Here is a 26,856-nt window from a genome sequence, read left to right on the forward strand (position 1 = left end):
TTTCCATGCATACTTTATTAGGGAAAAATGTGTGTTATAGAAAAATGTGGTTTATTCCTACATAATCAGGAACACTGTACCATTCTCTAAATGTCAATTTCTCCTCTTATTGTGATAAATTGAAAAAAATAAGTTATAAAGAATGTTAAAGAAGAATTTGAAATGACAAATGTTAATTCATTTGTGAAAATGAAGATTTTAAAGGCTTAAAACCATTTTAGGAGCTCAGGAGCAATGTCGTATTAAATCAAGATATATGTAGCCTAAATTTTATACTAGCTCTTTTCTAAGAACAACAGTGTTTAATGTATTTTCTATATCAAAGAAAAAAATAACAGTCACTATACTTCAAATTTAAATATTTGGATCCTTTCCAAAATACTCCAAATAACTAATTTATAAAACTTAATAAAATAATTAAACAATCAAAACTTAATCAAATAATTGGAAAGGTAAGACTTTTTGAAGCTTTGTTGTTTCTTCACAAATAAAAATTATATTTTAGAACAAACTGAACATAAAAGATAATTTAAGTTGGGAAATGTTTTTACTCACCAATATACTCACCAAGATCAGACAATGACATAGCAGTCACTCAAAAATTTTTATTAGGTTAATAACTAAATCAGACAAATGTTTATAAGTGTGCATGTAAGTTCATTAACCCAACTTTCATGAAACTTAATACATGATTTTTTCACTCAAAAAAATTTCAAATCAGCACCCAAAAATATATTATATCCCTCATTCACTATGTTGATAGAATTTGAAGTTGAAAACACTCCTGCAAAATAAATTTGTGATTTGCTATATATGTTATATATGCATAGTTAAAAGCTTTTACTTTTAAAAATAAGTTTTGTTTTTTGGTGTCAATGGAGGGAAAATGCCACTAGTAGTTTTGAACTGAATTTTATCTTGCACGTCTTACTTAAATCATATTTTCTTAGTTTCAGATGAATAAACACATTTCCCCCATGGCATTGGGCCAGTAGAATAATGCTCCTGGAATATGTTAATTTTCTTAATGACCTCACAGTCTGTCCTAATAAGCTAATCATATCCAGACAACAAGATAAGCATTTGTTCCTTTAGAAAAGAGTACTTCAATGCTAACTTAATCCTTACTGAAATTCATCTCCTTATTTATTAACTTAAGACCCAAATTTTGTATGACAGTGTTTTCTCCCAGACTTCTAATTGTTTCTTATTTTCTAATAATACTTCATCATCAGGTAGGTTTGACATACCCTCTTAAAATAACCTTTAGAATTATATGCCTTCATTTAAAATGCTGGAGAAAAGGGCCTATGCGCATGTTCAGTAATTTAAGTCCATCTAATAGCACAGTATATGTTTTCTTTAACGATATGATTATAATTTTACAGGTAGAATATGTGGAGTCTATGTATTTTTTCAACTCTATAGCCTGTAAAGTTTATACCCCCAATGCAATCTTAGGCTTAATACTACTTAAAGAATTGAGCCAAAATAATCAATTACCTTATTTTTGTCCCATCATAACCACTGGATATCATCTAGCAGCAGAATCTATAAATAGGTTAGAATTTTTTATACCTATATAAAGCAGTAAACAAAGTATCTATTCCCTGGTTTCTTTTCATCCAATGTGCTTTATATTATCATAAATAAGATATTAATAAATACATTCCCTGTGGCCATTATTAACATCTGTATGCAAAAACAGAAATGATTAAAATAGTTCAGGATTATAATTCAATAGATTTATCCATCTTAAAACCTAAGATGTACATACATGCAAATTAAATTTTATTTCTAATAGTTATAAACAGTTTATAATTGCTTCATTGTTTGAATCAGTCATCCAAGTAAAATCTATAATACTTAGGTGGGAAAATTGATGATAAAACTGACAATCTACAGATAGGTCATCCTTCAACATTTTGCAATTCTTAGAAAAGTCTGTTAATTTTCAGCTTGTTAAAAAGACCCAAAGAATTGTCACAAAAGACCTAAAGTAGTATAAATATATCTACAATTCTGGAGTTCTTGTGTCACTGCTGATTTTTCTATAAATGAAGTTAGGGTCAAGGACAAGAATAACAAAAATGAGTCTAGGAGGAGTTTGCCATTATAAAGAACCCCAAAGAGCCAGCATCAAAGGAGATGGCAAGCTTGGGGGTCATGCTGATTGACATACCCGGGACTTCACTGCGTCCTATAGTCTCAAAACCTTGTTGACTGTCCTGCCAGTTTGCTATCATTCCTTGTTTACAGGCTATTCCCCACTGATATTATCATATAAAAGTATTAGCCTTGGAAAAATAGTGGGCTAGACAGAAGTTAAGGAGAAATGATATCTCCCACATGTACTAAAGGGATAAAGTACATGTAGTCATGACTGAGGGTGTTTTAAGTCCTAGGCAGTCATTCTCTGTAAAACTTTGTTGGTTTCTTGAAGTGAGCATGATTCTGGTATCTTACTTACCCCTTATATGATGGCATTATATTAGACCTGCTCAATATCTTCTTCCCTATTGGGTTAATAAGGTACTGCAAGTAATTAATAACTTTTGAGACAGATACTAATGCTATTAAAAAAAAAAGATGACAAACCTCAAGTAGATTATTTTGGAGACACCATATATCTTGCTGTAATATACTAGGCAATGTGGTTTAGTATAAGAAGCATGGGCTTCGGAATTCTGCATACCTATATTCAAATGTCAGCTCTGCCACTTTGTAAGTTCTAATTTCAGTCATGCTGTTTAATCACACTGAATTTAATTTTCTCATCAATACAATGAAAATTGGGTGAAAGAGAATATAAGAAGTGAAATGTCTCCCTTGGAGCCTGGCATGCCTTCCCTGTGTTGCTACTAAGCCACTTTCTGGATTTTAACTGCCACCTGGGTTCAAGAACCTAGCATAGAGCTTGGATCACAGGAAGCAATCAACTGATTTTATTTCCCTTTCCTGAGAGGTCATTAAAATTAATGACTTAATAATATAAATATATCATTACCTACTAAGAGTATCAAAATACTAAATTAATCCAGAGTTGGACAACTTGTCACAGCAAGCTATAAAGTGTTTGAAATATATTTATTTATGCTTATTCAGTGACTCTGTAAAGTACATTAGGAGACCTTTATATGTCCTAATTTGCCCAAGACAATTACATGTTCAGGTACTGGAGAGAAACAAAAGGAACTCTGCCTTGACCATCATACTGGGAAGTTGCATAATGTTAAGTCATGCCATTTATGACCAGGGATCAGAAAACTTTTTCTGCAAAGACCAGATAGATGGTAATTACTGTAGGCTTTATATGCCACATGGTCTTCATTGCAACTACCGAACTCTGCCTTCATACAACAAAATCAGCCCCAGATGATAGGTTAAAAAAATGGGTGTGGCTACAGTACAAAAAATGTATTTACATAAATTGGTAGTGGATCAGATTTGATTCACAAATTATAGTTTTTCAACCCTGTTTAATACTGATGGTCTCTCAGGACTCCACCAATTATCATTTACATGACTTCTTATATTCCTGATATTTCCTATAAGCAAGATGACCACAACTACATGTAGAGGTTTAGAGAACATATTAAAAGAAAATTACATATTAAAAATTAGGTATAAATTCTAATCATAATCTTCTTTAAAACATTTAGTAGGAAAATGCAGAAGAATGGAGTAAGAAAGGAAGATGGCTAAATTTATAACCAACAGCATGTTTCCTAACTAGCATAAAAACCCAATATAATACATCTTCTATCACCAAAAGCTTCAGTTTTAAGGTTCCAGTCAATCATGAGGGCATTCCAAATATTAATTTGCCAGTAATTTGTATGCCAGTTACAAGTTATGCTAAGAACCAGTCATCAAAAACAGAAAGCTGTCTCTAGGTTACTACAGCAACTGGAAACAACATGAAAAACCAAAACAAAATATTTTTAATTTGTCCACCCACTTGCAATAGAATTAAGCCCAAGCATTGTAGATCACTGCTTATACAAATTCAAAATAATTTTTAGATGTTTGAACAAATGGAGAGTAAAGATACTGCAAAACAGTTGGCAAGCCTCCTCCACAAAGCTTGCTTCAAATCACAGAACTTGAAAATGAATTTAAAGAAATAAAAAATTGTTATGTGGAGATGGTTGAATAGTTTTCCTCCATTGCACCAAAGGTCTTTTCTAAAGATCAACATAAAAATCATCAAATCATTTTTCCCAATTAGTTAGTAAGATTTCTTATTAGATAACAAACTCATTGGCATAAACAATATTTTATTCATCATCTCTGTAAGTACAAGATTAAAGTAATATGGGTGCACTGGCCAAAAATAGTAGGTGTTAAGCAAATTATTGTTCAATTACATTTAGTAATCTACTAGCCCTAATGGAGTATAAAAATCACTCTTGCCCATTAAGTTACTAACTCAAAACCCACTCATCTAAATAGCAGGATACTCCCTGAAAGTGTACAACTCTATCTTCGGTTCCTCAGTGATAGGCTGCAAAGACCAGAGTCATTATACGATGAGAGAAATCAGAGCTGCACCAGTGAGCAATCCAAAGCAGGCTTCTGTCCCTCTTAATTCAATGAATCCCTTAGCACTGTGCAAGCAGGCTGTTTTCTGGGAAAGTAGAAATGTCATGCAGATATTTGTAGCAAAACTTCCAAAAGGTTTACCTTGCTGGGAAAGAATGACTGCATTCAAAATAAGAATTTTACCAATCCTGTAAGAATGAACATGAGTAGAAGCATTGGAATTTGTGTCTTTTTAAAGGAAAACACACACACAACGTACAACCAGACATGTATTCAGAATGTCCAGATGTCTTCACTGTGCCGGGGAACAATTTTTAAAACTCCACAGAAATAAGAAAAGGCAGTGAGAGAATGATGAGAAGGTGTTGCAAATCTGAGAAGTGAGAAAACACAGACCTCTCTTGGATTGCCAACTTGATTAGCTCTTCTCCTTTATGGAAAGATGCTTTAGCCATTGACATGCCAAAAGAAAGACCCCAAACTATGCCTGATTTCATGTCAAAGGTGAAAGAAAGAAATGCCAAGAAGACAAATGCTTACAGAAGAGACCTGTGAAACAAAGCAGTAAAGATAGGTTTTACAGATCTGCGGTAGAGAAGATGAAATCCAGCATGGAATAGATCATGTATGCTTGTGAATTTTAATGCAGATGACGGAACAAGAGGGCATACATAAAAATTAGGGAGAATCTGATTTAAAACATATGTCACACAGGCCTTCATTGCAAACAGTCGTTAGTGAATGTATGGAATATCAAGCAGAAAAACAAACTGTCCAGGTGAAGAATATGGAATCTGTTTTTAAAAAATGCATATCATCCCAGGTTAGATGGTAAAATATTATGAGGCTTTAATGAGTAACTACAACCAATTTCTTCAAATTCGAATGTTAATTTTTTTATCACTTCAGAACAACACAAAAAGGTGTTTATTACTATTAAATGATGATAATAAAGCTCAAAATTAGCATGTGTACAAGATTCTGGGTTTCTGATTTGGAATTTGTCATTTTACTGTTTGGGAAACATAGTCTCACATAGTGAATTTGAAGATTTCCAAGTAATAAAAAAATAGATTATTTTGAAGAATAGAGTTCTATAACATCTTGTTTTTAAGTGAGAAACGAAAATAGTTCCTCCATTGCTGCTGTAATATAAGTCTAACGCTGTAATTCTCCTGAGGGATTTTTCTGTTTTATTTAATGGATTCTTGAAATTGAGTAAGTGAGCTTTTCTTATTGGCTATGAGAAATTTTAGAGCCACATTTAGCACTCAATCAAAGCCACTAAGTAACTTTTGATGGAAGTATTTCTGTCCCATGCCCACTCCCTCTCCATTTTGTATCATTTCCCTACAAAGCTTGTACTTTCCTCTTTTGCAAATAGTCTTTTCATATTCTAATTGTTCTATTTTATAAAATTTTTAAGTCACTTTAAGTGATTTGAGACAAAAGAGAGGACATTCATTAATTAGTTGGATCTTTCCTGGATAATAGCACCATAAAATGTGACAGCACTGATCACTCCTTCAGTTTAACTATTCAACTCATACTGGACAAGATATTCAGAAAACATGATTTACACAGGGTGGCCAACATTGTTCTTTTGTCTCAAAGAAGACTATACAAAGAGTTTCAATGAAAAGAAAACAACAAAGCAGACATCAAATCTGTAGAATGAACACAGAAACAGAATTATCTGAAAAATCCCATTTTGTAATACACACATCCATGCATTCTTGCTTCGTGGGACTCTGAGCATCCCTGCTCCTGCAGCCCCAGCCCAATGTCTCAGCAGTGAATCCCACTTTCAACACCATGGGGCAAACCCCCACCCCTTGTCAGAATCCACAGCTTATGACACAACCTGATCACTGAAATTGGCTTAGGTATGCAGTATCCCGTTTGTCATGGGATGAATAGAAAGGAAATGCCTCTTGCTCCTTCCCCATAATCTTACTATATTTTCTTCTTTAATTTTTATTATTCTAGTTCCAGAATATCTTTTCTAAAACTCACAATCACAAAATTTACTCCACACAGCCCTGGTGGTACCTGGTGAATTATCTGCTTGTATACTACTTGCTTTTTGATTCCAAAAGATTTTTGGGATGGAAGGAAGTAAAAAAGGCACACTGGTATTTCAAGGATTCTGAAACTGTTATGGACAGTATCTTGCCCAAATCCATATTTCTTGTGTCTTGTTCTTAATAATCTTCTTTTAATAGCCTAGGCATTAGCATTTCTCATCTTTGACCCATCCCAGCAAAATAAAAACTACAAACATAGTTTAATAGAAAGAGCATTATTTACCTGCCATGTATCTTTGTACTAAACCAATGTTTCAATAATTTTTAGTTTCTTAAATGGTTATAATATTTCTCATTTGTTTCTCACTGGAAAGAATGTCCTTATCTATGATTATTTTTTTTTTTTTTTGCTGCCTGGGACTATTTTTTTTTTGGTATCATTAATCTACAATAACATGAAGAACATTATGTTTACTAGGCTCCCCCTTCACCAAGACCCCCCTACATACCCCTTCACAGTCACTGTCCATTTGTGTAGTAAGATGCTGTAGAATCACTACTTGTCTTCTCTGTGTTGCACAGCCCTCCCTGTACCACCCATGCACTATACATGCTAATCGTAATGCCCTCTTTCTTTTTCCCTGCCCTTATCCCTCCCTTCCCACCCATCCTCCCCAGTCCCTTTCCCTTTGGTAACTATTAGTCCATTCTTGGATTCTGTGATTCTGCTGCTGTTTTGTTCCTTCAGTTTTCCTCTGTTCTCAGACTCCACAGATGAGTGAAATCATTTGGTACTTGTCTTTCTCCGACTGGCTTATTTCACTGAGCATAATACCCTCTAGCTCCATCCATGTTGTTGCAAATGGTAGGATTTGTTTTCTTCTTATGGCTGAGCAATATTCCATTGTGCATATGCACCACATCTTCTTTATCCATTCATCTACTGATGGACATTTAGGTTGCTTCCATATCTTGGCTAATTAACTTTTTGAAATAGAAAGAAAACCACAGAACAGAGGAACAATAAAAAGGATAAGGGAAAAAGGACTTGATGTGAGGATCACTGGAACATCAGGGGAGCTTTTTCAAAATACTTACACATTTCTTCTCTCTCCTAACCCCCAAATTCTAAACTACAAATTTTTTACATGGAATAGACTAGGAAAGCAAGAGGAGTGTTCATAATTTTATCAAATCTTGTCAAGATTCTATAAAAGACTAATTAGTGTTTTGACCACTCTTTAACAAGGCTCTTAAGTACACTTTATCCTTGATACTTCAGAAGCTCAAATTTGAATGTTGCTATTATTTCAACCTACTATGTGAACAATCATTTTCTAGGAATGTTGTGTGAAGGACAGAGAAATAATATCATAAGGATCAAATGAAATTGACTTGGGGTTTTCCACAGTTATGACTTGGTTCTTATAGAGACAACAATATTGTCAGCATAACCCATCTGATCATAAAGTATTTCATTTTACCAGACTCCTAAGTACTCTGTGGTAGGAAAAATTTGCAGAAATTATTTTCTGGAAAGCAACAGAAAAAAAGCTTTTGCTGAAAACAAACAGTAAACCATTCACTCCTTGGACTAAAGTTTCCACTTTGTAACATTCTTAATCTAACAGATACAAATTTAACAGCAAGAACAGTAACTCCACATATAATGTAGCATTTCATAGTTCACAATACCCTGTAAGACAGATTATCTCATTTGATCCCACAAAAATCTATTTTATTATCTCAAGTTACAGAAAGGAAAAATGAAACTCAGAGAGATTAAGTGACTTTCTCTTGTCATTCAGGACCCTGCCAGGTTTCTGGTTCCTAATATATCCTTTGCTCTACCTCCTGGAGGTTAAAGTTAATTTCATTAAGTCAATACAATTTCAACAAGATGACTCTGACAACATTTAGTTATTTCTCTATAGGCTAGGTTTTCTTCATCTAAACATTATCTTCCTCCTAATATCTCTTTGACAATAAATTACTAGAACTTCAAAGTCATAGTTAGGTTGCACATAGAAACCTACAGAAGGGATGTGGAAGTCACAAAACACATTGTGAGGATGGTGTGTGTTGGTCTCCTGAGAGCATCAGAAGGAAATGCTGCTGAGGTTTCTATTAACAAAGAGGAATTGCCCGATGTTCTTATGGTTTGCATCTAAATTAGTGCAAACTATATCTGTGCTGCCAAAATGAAATTACTATATCTTTTTTAGAATGATGTACAATTAAATATTTTCTAAATGTTGTTAAGGACCTAAAAATAATATTAAGGGACCAATATTGTGATAATGTAGCAAACTGAGATTCAGTTGTAAGGCGGATTAGATGTTAAATTATAGGTCTTGCCAGAGCTGTGAAAGAGTGCTCTTTTCAGGAGCATCAACAATTTATTTTTACGAGCAGTTATTCACCAGAGAATAAGGAGCCATTAAAGTCAATATAAAGCTCCAGAAAGGGGCTTTTTCTCTGGTATATGCTATATTCCTCTTCAAGAATATAGTGGTTATTTAAACCTATAAAAATCAATTTCAAAACAAATTAGCTAAAATTAATATAATCTCTTATAAAAGACAGGAATGTTTGTGCCTATCTATTAGTACTTTAGAATAAGGTAGGGTTTCTGTGTATTTCAATTGTCTATGTACCTTGAACTGCATAGCCAATATCTTGCTCTTGATGCAAATACAGAAATTAGTAATTAAGAAATTAAAATATTTGCTCAAAATTAATAATAGGATCAAAATTAGAGAAAGAACTTCACTAGCCCATGCCATTACACAATCTAACAAAGCTGTTCCTTAAGTGTGTATATTTTAAAGAAGAAAAAGTGAAAATGTGGAGAAAAGGAAAAGAGAAGGTTGGGGGGAAGGAGGGAAGAAAAGAAGGCATCTGAAACTGTAACTTGATTAGCAATATTTTCTCTAAATACTTACTAAACTATTATTTAAAGAATAAAAGGGAGCATTTAGGCAAATAACTACAACTCTTCAACTATGAAACAATAGTAGATATCTCCAGACAATTTGTTTATTAATAATTCGGCTTTTATTACAAAGTTGCTCCATCACTTCAAGTGTGAAAATCATGAAATGTCGTTTCAATTCATTCTTAGAGTGTCTTCTTGGCAGTCAGTGGAGAGAATTACAGGATTAAGTGGTCTGGCTATATATAAAACAAGGCAGAAACATAAAAATACGCTCTCAAATGTTAGACTGATGTAATTATTTTAATGACTTGCATACTATTGTTCTTTATTCTTAGGAATGGATTATATTTCTGGAAACTGACTTGATTAGATTTCATTCCATCTCTCCGGATTTTGCTGCTGACTATGATCATTTCTATCACACAAACAGCATGATCCAAGCATTTGCCTCTTTATTGTAGCTTCCAGGGTATTACGGTTGAATGTGTGAGCCAGTCGGTGCTTGCTGGATGAAGTGCATAATTCAAATCATAAAATTTTTCATACACCAGAGGATGCTTTGGAGGCAACCCAAAGATGAAATACAATTTCTATCCCAATGAACTATTTGCTACAGACCCATGAGACACAAAAAAGTAAACTTTAAGAGCAATGTTTCTCAGAATAAAGTCTGTGGACCAACTGTTTCAGAATCACCTACAGTGATGAATAAAAAATGAAGATTGCTTGGCACCTTTTGAGGTTTATGCCACCATAATTTCTAGAGCCAAATTCCAAGCACCTGCACCAGTTCATCTGGTGATCCTAAAATTTTCAAAACTACTATACTTGAACCTGCCCTAAAAAAACTCTTATTTTTTAAAAGCCACTATTCTAATTTTTTTTCTCACTCTTTTAAAGTCTTAAGTCCACACAATTTTCAGTTTACAGTTATGTTCCATTGAAAAACACTTACAAAGCACTTTTTGAACTGGACCAATATAGGCTGTCATGTAACCTGAATGGGTAGAGTAAAACGATGCTGGAAATTGCCAAGCATAAAACTTGAATGAAATAGTTTCATTCTTATTGCATCGAGAGAAATAATGAGTCAGAGTTTTTCGAGAATATGTTACAACATAAAATATCAATTTAGTTTAAGATTTTTTATTGACATTTCTTTTCCAAACTAGATTATAGTGCTGAAGAGACAGTACTGAGACATACACATACAGCATATGGGTAGAAGCACATGGCAGAAAAACAGCTGCTTTCTTTGCCATATCCACACTTGCCACATATCCTGGAACTTATTAAAATTCTGTTGAAGTGGTCAGACTGTTCTTAGTGTGCTTGTTTTTTCTTGGGGAAATCCATTGCCTTTTCAATGAGGAAGCATTCAGTTACCAAGCAATTCCCAGTTTAAAAATAATTTGCAAACTCTGCCTTGTAAACACTTACAGATATACCACAGAAGTCCCTAGAGCTACCTTGGAAGTAACCCAAATGTATCTCAAACATATCTTACTCATGTAAAATAAATATTAAAACCATTATTCCAGAGAAACTATTTTTCTAAGCTGATTGCTTTTCAAACTGAAACTCAAAGGCATCACCATAGAGGTTAGAATGCAATGGTGTGTGTTTTTTGTGAAATCACCAGTGCAGGTTACAGATGGAAAGTACAGTTGCCTTGTTTCTTCCACTATCATAGGCTCTGCTGCTCATCTTACTTGTCATTGATAAAAACAGAAAAATGACTGTAAATACGGAGCTGGGCTCTAATATAGGCTTGCTCTAATAGACTTCCCACCTCCCTTCAATATTTCCTCTAGAGCTGGGGTTGCAGAACTATGGTCCATGGGCTGATATATCCCTCAACTAATTTTTGTAAACAAACTATTATTGGAACACAGTCATTGCCACTTATTTACATAGTGCTTATGACTGCTCTCCCACTACAAATCAGAGTTGACTAGTTGCAAGGAGACCCTAGGTCCCACAAAACTAAAAATATTTTCTATCTGGCGCTTTACAGATAGTTTGCCTACCACTCTCTAGAGAATATTTGCAGTTGCCTTAGTGGTGATTCTTATCAAACAGAGGTAGATAGGAACAGAGGTGGTAGATGACCAGAATGACAAAGGGGGAAATTTTACATGAATATTGTTTTGAGAAAAATAGATACTTTGTTCGTCAAAAACAATGTCTATTCTCCTTAGCAAAATGATTTCTTTTTTTTTTTTTTTTAATTGAAGGGTAGTTGACACACAGTATTACATTACATTAGTTTCAGATATACAACACAGTGATTCAACATTTATATACATGATAATTCTAGGTACCAGCTATCACCATACCAAGTTGTTACACTATTTTGACTATATTCCTTATGCTATACATTACATCCCGGTTACTTATTTATTTTACAATTGGAAGTCTGTTTATATATATATATATATATATATATATTTTGTGAGGGCATCTCTCATATTTATTGATCAAATAGTTGTTAACAATAATAAATTACTGTATAGGGGGGTCAATACTCAATGCACAATCATTAATCCACCCCAAGCCTAATTTTCGTCAGTCTCCAATCTTCTGATGCATAACGAACAAGTTCTTACATGGAGTACAAATTCTTACATAGTGAATAAGTTACATGGTGAACAGTGCAAGGGCAGTCATCACAGAAGCTTTCGGTTTTGTTCATGCATTATGAACTATAAACAGTCAGTTCAAATATGAATATTCATTTGATTTTTAAACTTGATTTATATGTGGATACCACATTTCTCTATTATTATTATTTTTTTTAATAAAATGCTGAAGTGGTAGGTAGATACGAGATAAAGGTAGAAAACAGAGTTTAGTGTTGTAAGAGAGCAAATGTAGATGATCAGGTGTGTGCCTGTAGACTATGTGTTAATCCGAGCTAGACGAGGGCAATAAACATCCATGTATGCAGAAGATTTCTCTCAGAACATGAGGGGGGAGGTTCTAAGCCTCACCTCTGCTGCTCCCCATTTTCTCACCAGATGGCCCCCTGCGACTGTGCCTGTCTTAGGTTGTTCCTCCCTTGAGGAATCTTACCCGTCTCTGGCTAACCAGTCATCTTCCGGGGCCATACAGGGAAATGTTAAGTTGGTAAGTGAGAGAGAAGCCTTATTGTTTGAAAAGGTTAGCTTTTTACTTCTTTGCATAATTATGCCCTGTGGCTTCTATGCCCAGCATTTGTCTTGAGGTATCTTTACCACTTGGAAGAATTATGATACTCGGTAAATTCGACATGTGGCACGAGTTCTATTTAAAGGTTGTGATTAGGTAGGAAGAAGAAAAGCTATAGAAGTAGCAGGCGGAAGAAAACATGGGAAGATTGATTATTTCTTTGACATATCTTCTTGTAGAGTAACTTCAGCATGGATAGGTTTTAAACTACTAATTAAATTGTGCACACACATTAACATAATAGGAATATAGTTACATAACCAAAGCATACCTGTAATTACCAGCAATCTCCAGTGAAACCAAGAAAACCAGTTAGGCACCTTAGGCATTTGTGAAAACTTATCTATGATATGGTGGATATTGTACAACTGAACATTGAACAGTCTGAGAGAATTCAGATAAATTAGAACAACACATTCCTGGGGACTGTTTACATCCCATATGTTCTTTTAACAGTAAATAGTCTGTGGTTGTAAGATTTTGGAGAGCTACAATTTGCACTTCTCCTAATTCTTGGTTGAGTTCCAACAGTATAGATCCAGTCCAATTTGTTGTTTTACTGCATGCACAGGCCAGCTTAGATATCTCCTTCTTCATTCCCATGGCAAGTCCAGGAACTGGTGGGATGAGTGCATCTACAGCTGTAGCAGTGCGTGGATCTTTGTTGGGGTTTTTTTTTTTTTTTATGCTGATCAACTTCTGTCATGAGTCTTCCCAAGAGTGCTGATGGTGGAAGTTCTTTTTCATATCGTATCTTAGTTCATTTTCGGGGTAGCCAAATTAGGCTTTGATCCTCTGTATAAACACAAACAGACCCATTGCCTACACTTTTATATGCCTCTTGTATCATTGTGTAGAACTCATTGGAGGTCACCACACAGGAACTGCTTTTTTTTTTTTTATCATTAATCTACACTTACATGATGAATACTTTGTTTACTAGGCTCTCCCCTATACCAGGTCCTCCCTATATACTCCTTTACAGTCACTGTCCATCAGCGTAGCAAACTGTTGTAGAATCACTACTTTTCTTCTCTGTGTTGTACAGTCCTCCCCTTTCTCCCACCCCGCTATGGATGCTAATCTTAATACCCCTCTTTTCCTCCCCCCCTTATCCCTCCCTACCCACCCATCCTCCCCAGTCCCTTTCCCTTTGGTACCTGTTAGTCCATTCTTGAGTTCTGTGATTCTGTTGCTGTTTTGTTCCTTTAGTTTTTCCTTTGTTCTTATATTCCACAGATGAGTGAAATCATTTGGTATTTCTCTTTCTCTGCTTGGCTTGTTTCACTGAGCATAATGCCCTCCAGCTCCATCCATGTTGCTGCAAATGGTTGGATTTGCCCTTTTCTTATGGCTGAGTAGTATTCCACTGTGTATATGTACCACATTTTCTTTATCCATTCATCTATCAATGGAAATTTAGGTTGCTTCCAATTCTTGGCTATTGTAAATAGTGCTGCGATAAACATAGGGGTACATTGGTCTTTCTCATACTTGATTGCTGCATTCTTAGGGTAAATTCCTAGGAGTGCAATTCCTGGGTCAAATGGTATGTCTGTTTTGAGCATTTTGATGTACCTCCATACTGCTTTCCACAATGGTTGAACAAGTTTACATTCCCACCAGCAGTGTAGGAGGGTTCCCCTTTCTCCACAGCCTCACCAACATTTGTTGTTGTTTGTCTTTTGGATGGCAGCCATCCTTACATTGTAGTTTTAACTTGCATTTCTCTGATAATTAGCGATGTGGAGCATCTTTTCATGTGTCTGTTGGCCATCTGTATTTCTTTTTTGGAGAACCGTCTTTTCAGTTCATTTGCCCATTTTTTAATTGGGTTATTTATTTTTTGTTTGTTGAGGCGTGTGAGCTCTTTATATATTCTGGATGTCAAGCCTTTATCAGATGTGTCATTTTCAAATATATTCTCCCATACTGTAGGGTTCCTTTTTGTTCTATTGATGGTGTCTTTTGCTGTACAGAAGCTTTTCAGCTTAATATAGTCCCACTTATGCATTTTTGCTGTTTTCCTTGCCCGGGGAGATATGTTCAAGAAGAGGTCACTCATGTTTATGTCTAAGAGGTTTTTGCCTATGTTTTCTTCCAAGAGTTTAATGGTTTCGTGACTTACATTCAGGTCTTTGATCCATTTTGAGTTTACTTTTGTATATGGGGTTAGACAATGGTCCAGTTTCTTTCTCCTACAGTAGCTGTCCAGTTTTGCCAGCAACATCTGTTGAAGAGACTGTCATTTCACCATTGTATGTCCATGGCTCCTTTATCAAATATTAATTGACCATATCTGTCTGGGTTAATGTCTGGATTGTCTAGTCTGTTCCATTGGTCTGTGGCTCTGTTCTTGTGCCAGTACCAAATTGTCTTGATTACTATGGCTTTATAATAGAGCTTGAAGTTGGGGAGTGAGATCCCCCCTACTTTATTCTTCTTTCTCAGGATTGCTTTGGCTATTCAGGGTCTTTGTTGGTTCCATATGAATTTTTGAATTATTTGTTCCAGTTCATTGAAGAATGTTGCTGGTAGTTTCATAGGGATTGCATCAAATCTGCATATTGCTTTGGGCAGGATGGCCATTTTGACGATATTAATTCTTCCTAGCCATGAGCATGGAATGCGTTTCCATCTGTTAGTGTCCCTTTAATTTCTTTTAAGAGTGACTTGTAGTTTGCAGAATATAAGTCTTTCACTTCTTTGGTTAGGTTTATACCTAGGTATTTTATTTTTCTTGATGCAATTGTGAATGGAGTTGTTTTCCTGATTTCTCTTTCTGTTGGTTCATTGTTGGTGTATAGGAAAGCCACAGATTTCTGTGTGTTGATTTTGTATCCTGCAACTTTGCTGTATTCCGATATCAGTTCTAGTAGTTCTGGTGTGGAGTCTTTAGGGTTTTTTATGTACAGTATCATGTCATCTGCAAATAGTGACAGTTTAACTTCTTCTTTGCCAATCTGGATTCCTTGTATTTTTTTGTTTTGTCTGATTGCCGTGGCTAGGACCTCCAGTACTATGTTAAATAACCGTGGGGAGAGTGGGCATCCCTGTCTAGTTTCCGATCTCAGCAGAAATGCTTTCAGCTTCTCGCTGTTCAATATAATGTTGGCTGTGGGTTTATCAGAGATGGCCTTTATTATGTTGAGGTACTTGCCCTCTTTTCCCATTTTGCTGAGAGTTTTTATCATAAATGGATGTTGAACTTTGTCAAATGCTTTTTCAGCATCTATGGAGATGATCATGTGGTTTTTGTTTTTCTTTTTATTGATGTGGTGGATGATATTGATGGACTTTCGAATGTTGTGCCATCCTTGCATCCCTGGGATGAATCCCACTTGGTCATGGTGTACGATCATTTTGATGTATTTTTGAATTCGGTTTGCTAAAATTTTGTTGAGTATCTTTGCGTCTACGTTCATCAGGGATATTGGTCTGTAATTTTCTTTTTTGGTGGTGTCTTTGCCTGGTTTTGGTATTAGGGTGATGTTAGCTTCATAGATGGAGTTTGGGAGTATCCCCTCCTCTTCTATTTCTTGGAAAACTTTAAGGAGAATGGGTATTATGTCTTCCCTTTATGTCTGATAAAATTCTGAGGTTAATCCATCTGGCCCGGGGGTTTTGTTCTTTGGTAGTTTTTTGATTACCGCTTCAATTTTGTTGCTGGTAATTGGTCTGTTTAGATTTTCTGTTTCTTTTTGGGTCAGTCTTGGAAGGTTGTATTTTTCTAGGAAGTTGTCCATTTCTCCTAGGTTTCCCAGCTTGTTAGCATATAGGTTTTCATAGTAGTCTCTAATAATTCTTTGTATTTCTGCGGGGTCCGTCGTGATTTTTCCTTTGTCATTTCTGATACTGTTGATTTGTGTTGACTCTCTTTTCCTCTTAATCAGTCTGGCTAGAGGCTTATCTATTTAGTTTATTTTCTCGAAGAACCAGCTCTTGGTTTCATTGATTTTTGCTATTGTTTTATTCTTCTCAATTTTATTTATTTCTTCTCTGATCTTTATTATGTCCCTCCTTCTGCTGACCTTAGGCCTCATTTGTTCTTCTTTTTCCAATTTCGATCATTGTGACATTAGACCGTTCATTTGGGCTTGTTCTTCCTTTTTTAAATATGCTTGGATTGCTATATACTTTCCTCTTAAGACTGCTTTTGCTGTGTCCCACAGAAGTTGGGGCTTAGTGTTGTTGTTGTCATTTGTTTCCATATATTGCTGGATCTCCATTTTGATTTTTTTCATTGATCCATTGATTATTTAGGAGCGTGTTGTTTAGCCTCCATGTGTTTGTGAGCCTTTTTGCTTTCTTTGAACAGTTTATTTCTAGTTTAATGCCTTTGTGGTCTGAAAAGTTGGTTGGTAGGATTTCAATCTTTTGGAATTTACTGAGGCTCTTTTTGTGTCCTAGTATGTGGTCTATTCTCGAGAATGTTCCATGTGCACTTGAGAAGAATGTGTATCCTGTTGCTTTTGGATGTAGAGTTCTGTAGATGTCTATTAGGTCCATCTGTTCTAGTGTGTTGTTCAGTGCCTCTGTGTCCTTACTTATTTTCTGTCTGGTGGATCTGTCCTTTGTAGTTAGTGGTGTGTTGAAGCCTCCTAGAATGAATGCATTGCATTCTATTTCCTCCTTTAATTCTGTTAATATTTGTTTCAGGTATGTTGGTGCTCCTGTATTGGGTGCATATATATTTATAATGGTTATATCCTCTTGATGGACTGAGCCCTTTATCATTATGTAATGTCCTTCTTTGTCTTTTGTTACTTTCCTTATTTTGAAGTCTGTTTTGTCTGATACCAGAATTGCAGCACCTACTTTTTTCTCTCTGTTATTTGCTTGAAATATCTTTATCCATCCCTTGACTTTAAGTCTGTGCGTGTCTTTGGGTTTGAGGTGAGTCTCTTGTAAGCAGCATATGGATGGATCTTGCTTTTTTATCCATTCTATTACACTGTGTCTTTTGATTGGTGCATTCAGTCCATTTACATTTAGGGTAATTATTGTAAGGTATGAATTTATTGCCATTGCAGGCTTTAAGTTTGTGGTTACCAAAGGTTTATGGTTAGCTTCTTTACTATCTTACTGTCTAACTTAACTCACTTGTTGAGCTATTATAAACACAGTCTGATGATTCTTTATTTCTCTCCCTTCTTATTCCTCCTCCTCCCTTCTTCATATGTTGGGTGTTTTGTTCTGTGCTCTTTTTAGGAGTGCTCCCATTTAGAGCAGTCCCTGTAAGATGCCCTGTAGAGGTGGTTTGTGGGAGGCAAATTCCCTCAACTTTTGCTTGTCTGGGAATTGTTTAATCCATCCTTCACATTTAAATGATAATCGTGCTGAGTACAGTATTCTTGGTTCCAGGCCCTTCTGTTTCATTGCATTAAGTATATCATGCCATTCTCTTCTGGCCTGTAAGGTTTCTGTTGAGAAGTCTGATGATAGCCTGATGGGTTTTCCTTTGTAGGTGACCTTTTTTTTCTCTGTGGCTGCCTTTAATTATCTGTCCTTGTCTTTGGTCTTTGCCATTTTAATTATTATATGTCTTGGTTTTGGATCCCTTGTCATGGGAGTTCTGTGTAACTCTGTGGTCTGAGAGGCCATTTCCTCCTCCCCTAGTTTGGGGAAGTTTACAGCAATTATTTCTTCAAAGACACTTTCTATCCCCTTTTCTCTCTCTACTTCTTCTGGAATAACTATAATTCGTATATTGTTCCTTTTCATTTGGTCACTCAGCTCTCTTAAAATTCTTTCATTCCTGGAGATCCTTTTATCTCTCTGCATCAGCTTCTCTGCGTTCCTGTTCTCTGTTTTCTAGTCCATTAATGGTCTCTTGCATCTCGTCCATTCTGTTTTGAAGTCCTTCCAGAGCTTGTTTTATTTCTGAATTCTCCTTCCTTAGTTCTTGCATATTTCTCTGCAAGTCCATCAGCATGGTTATGACTTTTGTTTTGAATTCTTTTTCAGGAAGACTGGCTAAATCTATCTCCCCAGATTCCTTCTCAGGGGAAGATGTAGCAGATGCCGAAGCTGTCTGGGTTAGTCTTGTCTGGATCATATTTTTTTGCCTTTTCATGTTGACAGGTGCTATTGACTGTCAGCTGGGAGGGCCAAAATTTTCACTTGCTACTGGCCTTTCTTTACTGGGACAACTGCGACCCCTAGTGGCTTGTGTTGGGTAATTGTGTGTAGACTGGGTCTTTGTGTCTTGCCTGGCCGGAAGGGAGAAATTTCCCTTTCTGTGGGCGGAGTTTGTCTCAGGCTGCTTCTCTGCTTTCGCAGCGCCCAGAGGGGTAATGGATGTGGGGACTGCTTGACTGTTTTCCTCCGTGAGGGGTCTCAGAGCTGTTGCCCAGGGGGTTAGTGCGCCCTGTTTTCCCTGTAATTTCCAGCTGCTGTACAGTGACCTGGGTTGTTTCCGTCAAGCTAAGTCCCTGTCCCTTTAAGACTTTCAAAAAGCCCCCGCTTTTCTTTGTCACAGGGGCATCAGCTTCGGCACCTGCTCAGAGGTCTTACTGCCCTCCGCCCACGCACTGTGTCTGTGCTCTGGCCCGGATGGCTGGGGCTGGGTGTTCAGCAGTCCTGGGCTCCGTCTCCCTCCCGCTCTGCCTTTTCTTCTCCCGCCGGGAGCTGGGGGGAGGGGCGCTCGGGTACCGCCGGGCCGGGGCTTGTATCTTACCCCCTTCACCAGTCCCTGGGTTCTCACTGGTGTAGCTGCAGTCTGGCCACTGTCCTGCGTCTTCTGGTCTCTCTTTTAGGGCTAGTTGTGTTTGTTGTATTTTCAAAAGTATGTATGTTTTTGGGAGGAGATTCCCACTGTCCTACTCACGCCGCCATGTTGGCTCCGCCCTCAATGATTTCTTTTAAAAGTGAAGAATTTGATGAATTGCTATTTTGAAAAGGAGATCAGGAATGAGCAAGATAAAATAATGATTGTGGAAGTGCTGTATCACCAAACCTTTCTCCATATGCTGCACCTGCCCTTTTTGCTTTACACTTGATCTTAATAAATATATAATAGTTCTCCTAATTTTTCCAGACAAACACCAATACCTAATTATTTCTTTTTGCTCCTCTGCATTCCCTCATTCATTCAGTCACTCAGTAATTATTTAATAATAAGTACCTATTATATGTCAAGCCCTGTGCTAGGCATTCGGTATAAAATGGTGAACATACAGACATGGATCAGCTTTCACAGAAATGTTTGTGAGGTGTAAATTTTCAACCATGTATTTTAACTTATAAATAAAGAAGAAAGAATAAAATCCATAAATGTCTTTTTACCATATTAAGTATATTATTATGTTATAATATGCAATCTGGTAATGCAGTTTACTGCAAAATATCAGTTTATAATACATAATATAGATTACCATCATTAGATTTTCCATATCATGACTTTTTAAACTTTTTTAAGTGCTCTAAACCATACTGTTAGTTAGTATTTTGATAACTCTAGTCACAGAGCTTAATGAAGAGGAGATTCAAATAACTAAAACTACAAGTATAACAGAGTTATAATGAGTTCTAGGAAGGGGGAATGTAGAACATTGAGAAGGCAGTGGTAGGGAGTTGGGGGAAAGCTGTTGCCTGATAGAGGTCATAGAAAATTTTTTTAAAGGAAATAAAAAGGGAATGGAGGAGAGATCAACAATTCAATAACAGTCCTGCTGACCACGTAAAGAATGCTGGTTGCTTTTTGTTTGTTTGTTTTTTAACTGAGATAAATAGAAAACAGTCAGAAGTCTTAAATAAGGAGTGGTGTGATCACATTTTTCTTCATGAAGAGAACTCTGCACTGAAGAAAATAAGAATGAAGACTGGGGGCAATGAAATCACTTGGGAAGCTGGTAGAGAAATTCAAGGAAGAGATGATGGAGCTTGATCTACAGGGACATTAGTGAAATGAAATGAAGTAGAGACATCCAAAGGGCATTAAATTAATAGAAAATAATAATTTATCATATCTGAGAGTTGAAGACATTAAAAATAATAAGAATGATGAAAATAAAAAGGAATGACTTTTAGTTTTTGTCTTAGGCAACTGCCTCATTGTGATGGCGTCTGCTATGACTGGGACCACAGAACAAGAGCAGGATAGGACAGAAGATGGTGGGTTTGATTTGGGACACTGAGTGTCTATTACCTGAGGAACATCCAGTTGACCTATAGATCATAGAGTTGGATAGGTATGCTTGAGGCACAGAAAATTTGAAATGAAGATGAATCATCAGTCTATCAATAATAATTAATGGAATTGGGATAGATGAGATTACCCAGGTTGCATATTTAGAGTGAAAGAGGAAGGGCCCAGAAGAGAATCCACCAAGTAGAGCATGAGAATTCTGCAAAAAGGTTAAGAAAATTTGGCTAAGTAAGTAGGAGAAAACATGTTAAGTTTTGAATCATAAGAGTCAAAACAGAGTATTTCAGGAAGAAAAGAATAATTGATCATTATCACACACTTCTAAGAAAAAATTATGGTAAGACCTAAAATCTGTTCCTTAGATTTACTATCATTGCCAAATATGGTGACAGCAGTTAGGAAAAAGAAGCCCTACTACAGAAGTTTGAGAAATTAATGAGGAAATGAAGTGGAACAAAAAATTAAATAACACTTTTCATATGTTTAGCTATGATGCAGAAGAGAGAAACTGGAGAATAACTAGAGAGAAATGTTAGGAAGAAGTTATGATCAGGAAAGCACAATAACCAGGCTCCTAGAGAGCTACCCATATTCTATTTCTTAATCTGGAAGATGGTCACATGGCTATTTGTATTTCAAATAATTAACCTGAACTTCATGTTTTATGCAGTTTTTAATTATAATTTTTGCTGATTTTACAATATGCTAATATATTTTTTAAACCACAAAAGAAACATAAAAGAGTAAATCTAACAAAAAGTCTTCAAAATGTGTGTGAAGATTACAAATCTTAATTGAACAATATTTCTTTACATCCTCTCTATTTAGAAAAGCATATCATGTTCTTTATAGGAATACCAAAAATAACTGAGATACAAATTCTCCAAACTGATGTAGAGGTTAAATGCAATTCCAGTCAAAAACCAAATAGGGTCTTTTTATGGACTATCCCAAGCTAATTCTAAGATCCATATGATATTACAAAGGTTTAGAAACAACAGAAATATGCCTGAAAAATAAAACAGTGAGATAATTTGCCTTGCCAAATATAAGATTTATAATAATCATAACTATGACAGTCATAAGGTATAGATAAAGAATATAAGTGAATAGAGGTAGAGAGAACAGAAATAAACCTGCATATATAAGGGATTTCTAACTCAGCTGACTCTGCAGACTGGTTGGGGGAGGGACTGTCTATTCAATAAAGATGCTGTGAAAGTTGCTATTCATTGGGAAAAAAGGAGAAGAAAATAGGATCCTATTTTCTATACACAAATCTTATTATACACAGATATTAAACTCCATATATATTGTCCTTTCTTTTTATAAAATAAAAATCTATAAACCTTTAAGTTGACAATTAGGATAGTATCTTAATGAACTTGGGGCAGAACAAGATCCATTGACAAGATACAAAAGATACAAGCAGAAAGAATATGAGAAATTCAGCAAAATTAAAATTTCTGATCCTTAAAATACACCAGAAAGAGAATAAAGAGACAAGCTATAAACTGGAAGAAAAAATTTGCAGCCTCTGTAAACAAGGATTGATGTTCAGGATATTGAAAAGTTCTTAGTAATAGAAAGGAAAAAGACAAAGATCCTAAAGTAAAAATTGCAGGCATAAACAGGCATTTTACAAAAGAGGAAACAAATGGGTCATAAACATGTGAAAACATGTTCACCCTTGTTAGTAATCACGAAATATATTTAAAGCCACAATAAGGAAGAATTTCATGTAAAAATTTAAAAGTGAGTCAATGTCAATTTTAGAAAGAATGTGAGACAAGAGTACTTGTCCACTTAGCCAGTGCTAGTTGCATGTGTAAAATGGTACAAACACTTTGGAAAACATCTGGCATTTAAAGTTGAACATCATATGAATATGCTTCAGCCCTGGAACTCTACTCCTAAGAGAAAATCTTACATCTGTGTACTGGGAGACTTGTACAAGAACATGTATAGCCGCACTGTTTCTAACAACATAATCACAAATATTTATCAAAACAAATGTTCAACAAATGTGTTAAGCTACTGTAAAGTGGTTACGTATGCTATGCAGAGTGGAGAAATAAATTTTGGAATATTTATACACTGAAATTTTCTACAGTGATGAAAACAAATGTTGTAGTACTATATACAGCAACAAAAGGGAATGTCAGATAGTGTTAAGCAAAAGATGTATGGTACGGAATACATACATCACTCATTATGATTCCATTTTCATAAAGTTCAATACCAATAAACTAAGCATACTTTTAGGGTATATACATGTGGTTGGACACTAAATACAGGAAGGGAAAGTAATGTGATCTGAGAGCAGTACTTTGGCATATTTTATTGCCTAAGTTGGATGATGGGTACATGGTGCTTCTTTTTTTATATACTATTACAGAACATATGAATTTATAAACTTCTTTGAATAATGTATATTCTAAATGTTTTTAAAAATAGCATATGCCTAATCCAACCATTTGCAGCAACATGGATGTAGCTGGAGGGCATTATGCTCAGTGAAACAAGCCAAGTTGTTTCTCTTACCTGTGGAAATTACCAAATGATTTCTCTTATCTGTGGAATATAAGAACAAAGGAAAAACTGAAGGAACAAAACAGCAGCAGAATCACAGAACTCAAGAATGGACTAATAGGTACAAAAGAGAAAGGGACTGGGGAGGATGGGTGGGTAGGGAGGGATAAGGGGGGGAGAAGTAGGGGGGTATTAAGATTACCATGCATGGGGGGGTAGGAGAAAAGGGAGGGCTGTACAACACAGAGAAGGCAAGTAGTGATTCTACAACATTTTGCTATGCTGATGGACAGTGACTGTAAAGGGGTTTATAGGGGAGACCTGGTATAGGGGAGAGCCTAGTAAACATAATATTCATCATGTAAGTGTACATTAGTGATACCAAAAACAAAACAACAACAACAAAAAAAAAGGGCAGTTCCTGTGTGGTAACCTCCAATGAGTTCTACACAAGGGTATAAAGGGCATATAAAAGTGTAGGCAAAGGGTCTGTTTGCGTTTATACAGAAGATCAAAGCCTAACTGGGCTACCCCGAAAATGAACTAAGATACAATATGAAAGAGAACTTCCAAAATCAGCACTCTCTGGAAGACTCATGCCAGAAGATGATCATCAAAAAACCCCAACAAAGATCTACGCACTGCTACAGCTGTAGATGCACTCATCCCACCAGTTCCTGGACTTGCCATAGGAATGAAGAAGGAGATATCTAAGCTGGCCTGTGCATACAGTAAAACAACAAATTGGACTGGATCTATACTGTTGGAACTCAATCAAGAATTAGGAGAAGTGCAAATTGTAGCACTCCAAAATTGTACAACTACAGACTATTTACTGTTAAAAGAACATAAGGGATGTGAACATTCCCCAGGAATGGGTTATTTTAATTTGTCTGATTTCTCTCAGACTGTTCAAGTTCAGTTGGACAATATCCACCATATCATAGATAAGTTTTCACAAATGCCTAAGGTGCCTAACTGGTTTTCTTGGTTTCACTGGAGATGGCTGGTAATTACAGATATGCTTTGGTTATGTAACTATACTCCTATTATGTTAATGTGTGTGCGCAATTTAAGTAGTAGCTTAAAACCTGTACATGCTGAAGTTACTCTACAAGAAGATATGTCAAAGAAATAATCAATCTTCCCATGTTTTCTTCCGCCTGCTACTTCTATAGCTTTTCTTCTTCCTTCCTAATTACAACCCTTAAATAGAATTCGTGCCTCATATCAAATTTACCGAGTATCATAATTCTTCCAAGTGGTAAAGATACCTCAAGACAAATGCTGGGCATGGAAGCTACAGGGCATAAATATGCAAAGAAATAAAAAGCTAACCATTTCAAACAATAAGGCTTCTCTCTCACTTACCAACTTTACATTTCCCTGTGTGGCCCTGGAAGATGACTGGTTAGCCAGAGACGGGTAAGATTCCTCAAGGGAGGAACAACCTAAGACAGGCACAGTCACAGGGGGGTCATCAGGTGAGAAATTGGGGATCGAGGTGAGGCTTAGAACCTCACCCCCCTGTTCTGAGAGAAATCTTCTGCATATGTGGATGTTTTATTGCCCTTGTCTAGCTTGGATTAACACATAGTCTACAGGCACACACCTGATCATCTACATTTGCTCTCTCACAACACTGAACTATGTTTTCTACCTTTATCTTGTATCTACCTACCACTTCAGCATTTTATTAAAAATAATAATAATAAAGAGAGAAATGTGGTATCCACATATAAATCAAGTATAAAAACCAAATGAGTATTCATATTTGAACTGATTGTTTATAGTTCATAATGCATGAGCAAAACCGAAAGTTTCTGTGATGACTGCCCTTGTAATGTTCACTATGTAACTTATTCATTATGTAAGAATTTGTTCTCCATGTAAGAACTTGTTTGTTATGCCTCAGAAGATTGGAGACTGACGAAAATTAGGCTTGTGGTGGATTAATGATTGTGCATTGAGCATTGACTCCCCTATACAGAATTTTATTGTCGTTAACAACCATTTGATCAATAAATATGAGAGATGCCCTCACAAAAAAAAAAAAAAAAAGGACAGAATTCCAATCGTAAAATAAATAAGTAACCGGGATGTAATGTATAGCATAAGGAATATAGTCAAGATATTGTTACAGCTTGGTAGGGTGATAGCTGGAACCTAGAATTATGTATATAAATGTTTTATCACTGTGTTGTACACTTGAAACTAATGTAATGTAATACTGTGCTTCAACTACCCTTCAATAAAAAGTAATTATCTAAAAAAAAATAAATAGCATATGCCTTAAAGATATGGTTTCTTTCATGAGAAAAAAAATTTAACCAATACACGTTTTCTGCCTGTTTGAACATTCTAAGATTTTTTTTCTAATTCCTCAACATAAGATAGAAAGTTTTAAATAATGAGCTAAGAAAAGAATAAAATAGGGGACTCTCTTGTCCCTTCCTGGCATGAGCTAGGAGCTCTGTTCTCTCACTATATCTCTAAATAAAAGCCTCTCACTTACTCTCCAAAAAAAAAAAAGAATAAATAGTTTAAAAAGAAATGGTCATGGAAGAATAAATTACCAAAAATAATGACTCTAAGTGTATTAAGGCAGAAGAGGGATAAAGGAGATTAGAAAATATAGAACAAAGTGTTAAAGAAAATTAGCACACTGTTTTCTGCATGCGACTTTATTTGTAAATCACCTCCAAAAATATAACACATTAAATATGCAAAAACCACAGTTAAAGATAAAATGACTATATTTTATAAAAAAGCAGAGGAAAATTACTGACTTCACTTTCTTAGTATTCATGAGAAAAAATTTACCCTCTGTTTTTATAAGTCATATTTCATCAGTGTGAAAATTTCAGGCAAGAGAAAAAGAATATATCAACATGAATATACTTAAAATTTTACTCATCTCTTTACTAATGTCATGTAACAAACACATACCTATGAGATGTACCATAATGAAAGAAGTATACTTACTTATTTGCTGTGTAAATAATCAACCTGCAAAAGAGCCCAAATCTCAGATGGTATGAGCATTACATTTAGGTGGTTTTACATATTTTATTCAGAGCAGGTAGCTGGACACTTGAGGAAACCAGAAATGAGTTTCCCCACTTTGAACCTAGTCCAAGTGGTGAGTCATGACCAAATATTTTTACAACATCCTAGACATTTAATGATCTTTGAGACACAAGCTGAGGGTCTTCCATCATTTTTGGTGGACAGGTGTCACCACCACTAATTAGACATTTGCTCAAAATCTGCTGGGATGGGTGGCAGGGGCCAGAAAGTAAGGAGGTCTGAAGACTAAAAAACTCATTCATAGCCTGAAGTAGTCTCAACAGGCTGGCACAGAGGATCCTGGCCAATGCCAGCTGCTAAATGCAGTATGTTTGGTATAACAGAGAGGAGGTTTTATCTTGTAGAACTGTCAGTCTGGTTTCTTT

This window comes from Manis pentadactyla, chromosome 5, assembly GCF_030020395.1.
Source record: "Manis pentadactyla isolate mManPen7 chromosome 5, mManPen7.hap1, whole genome shotgun sequence".
Lineage (NCBI taxonomy): Eukaryota > Metazoa > Chordata > Mammalia > Pholidota > Manidae > Manis > Manis pentadactyla.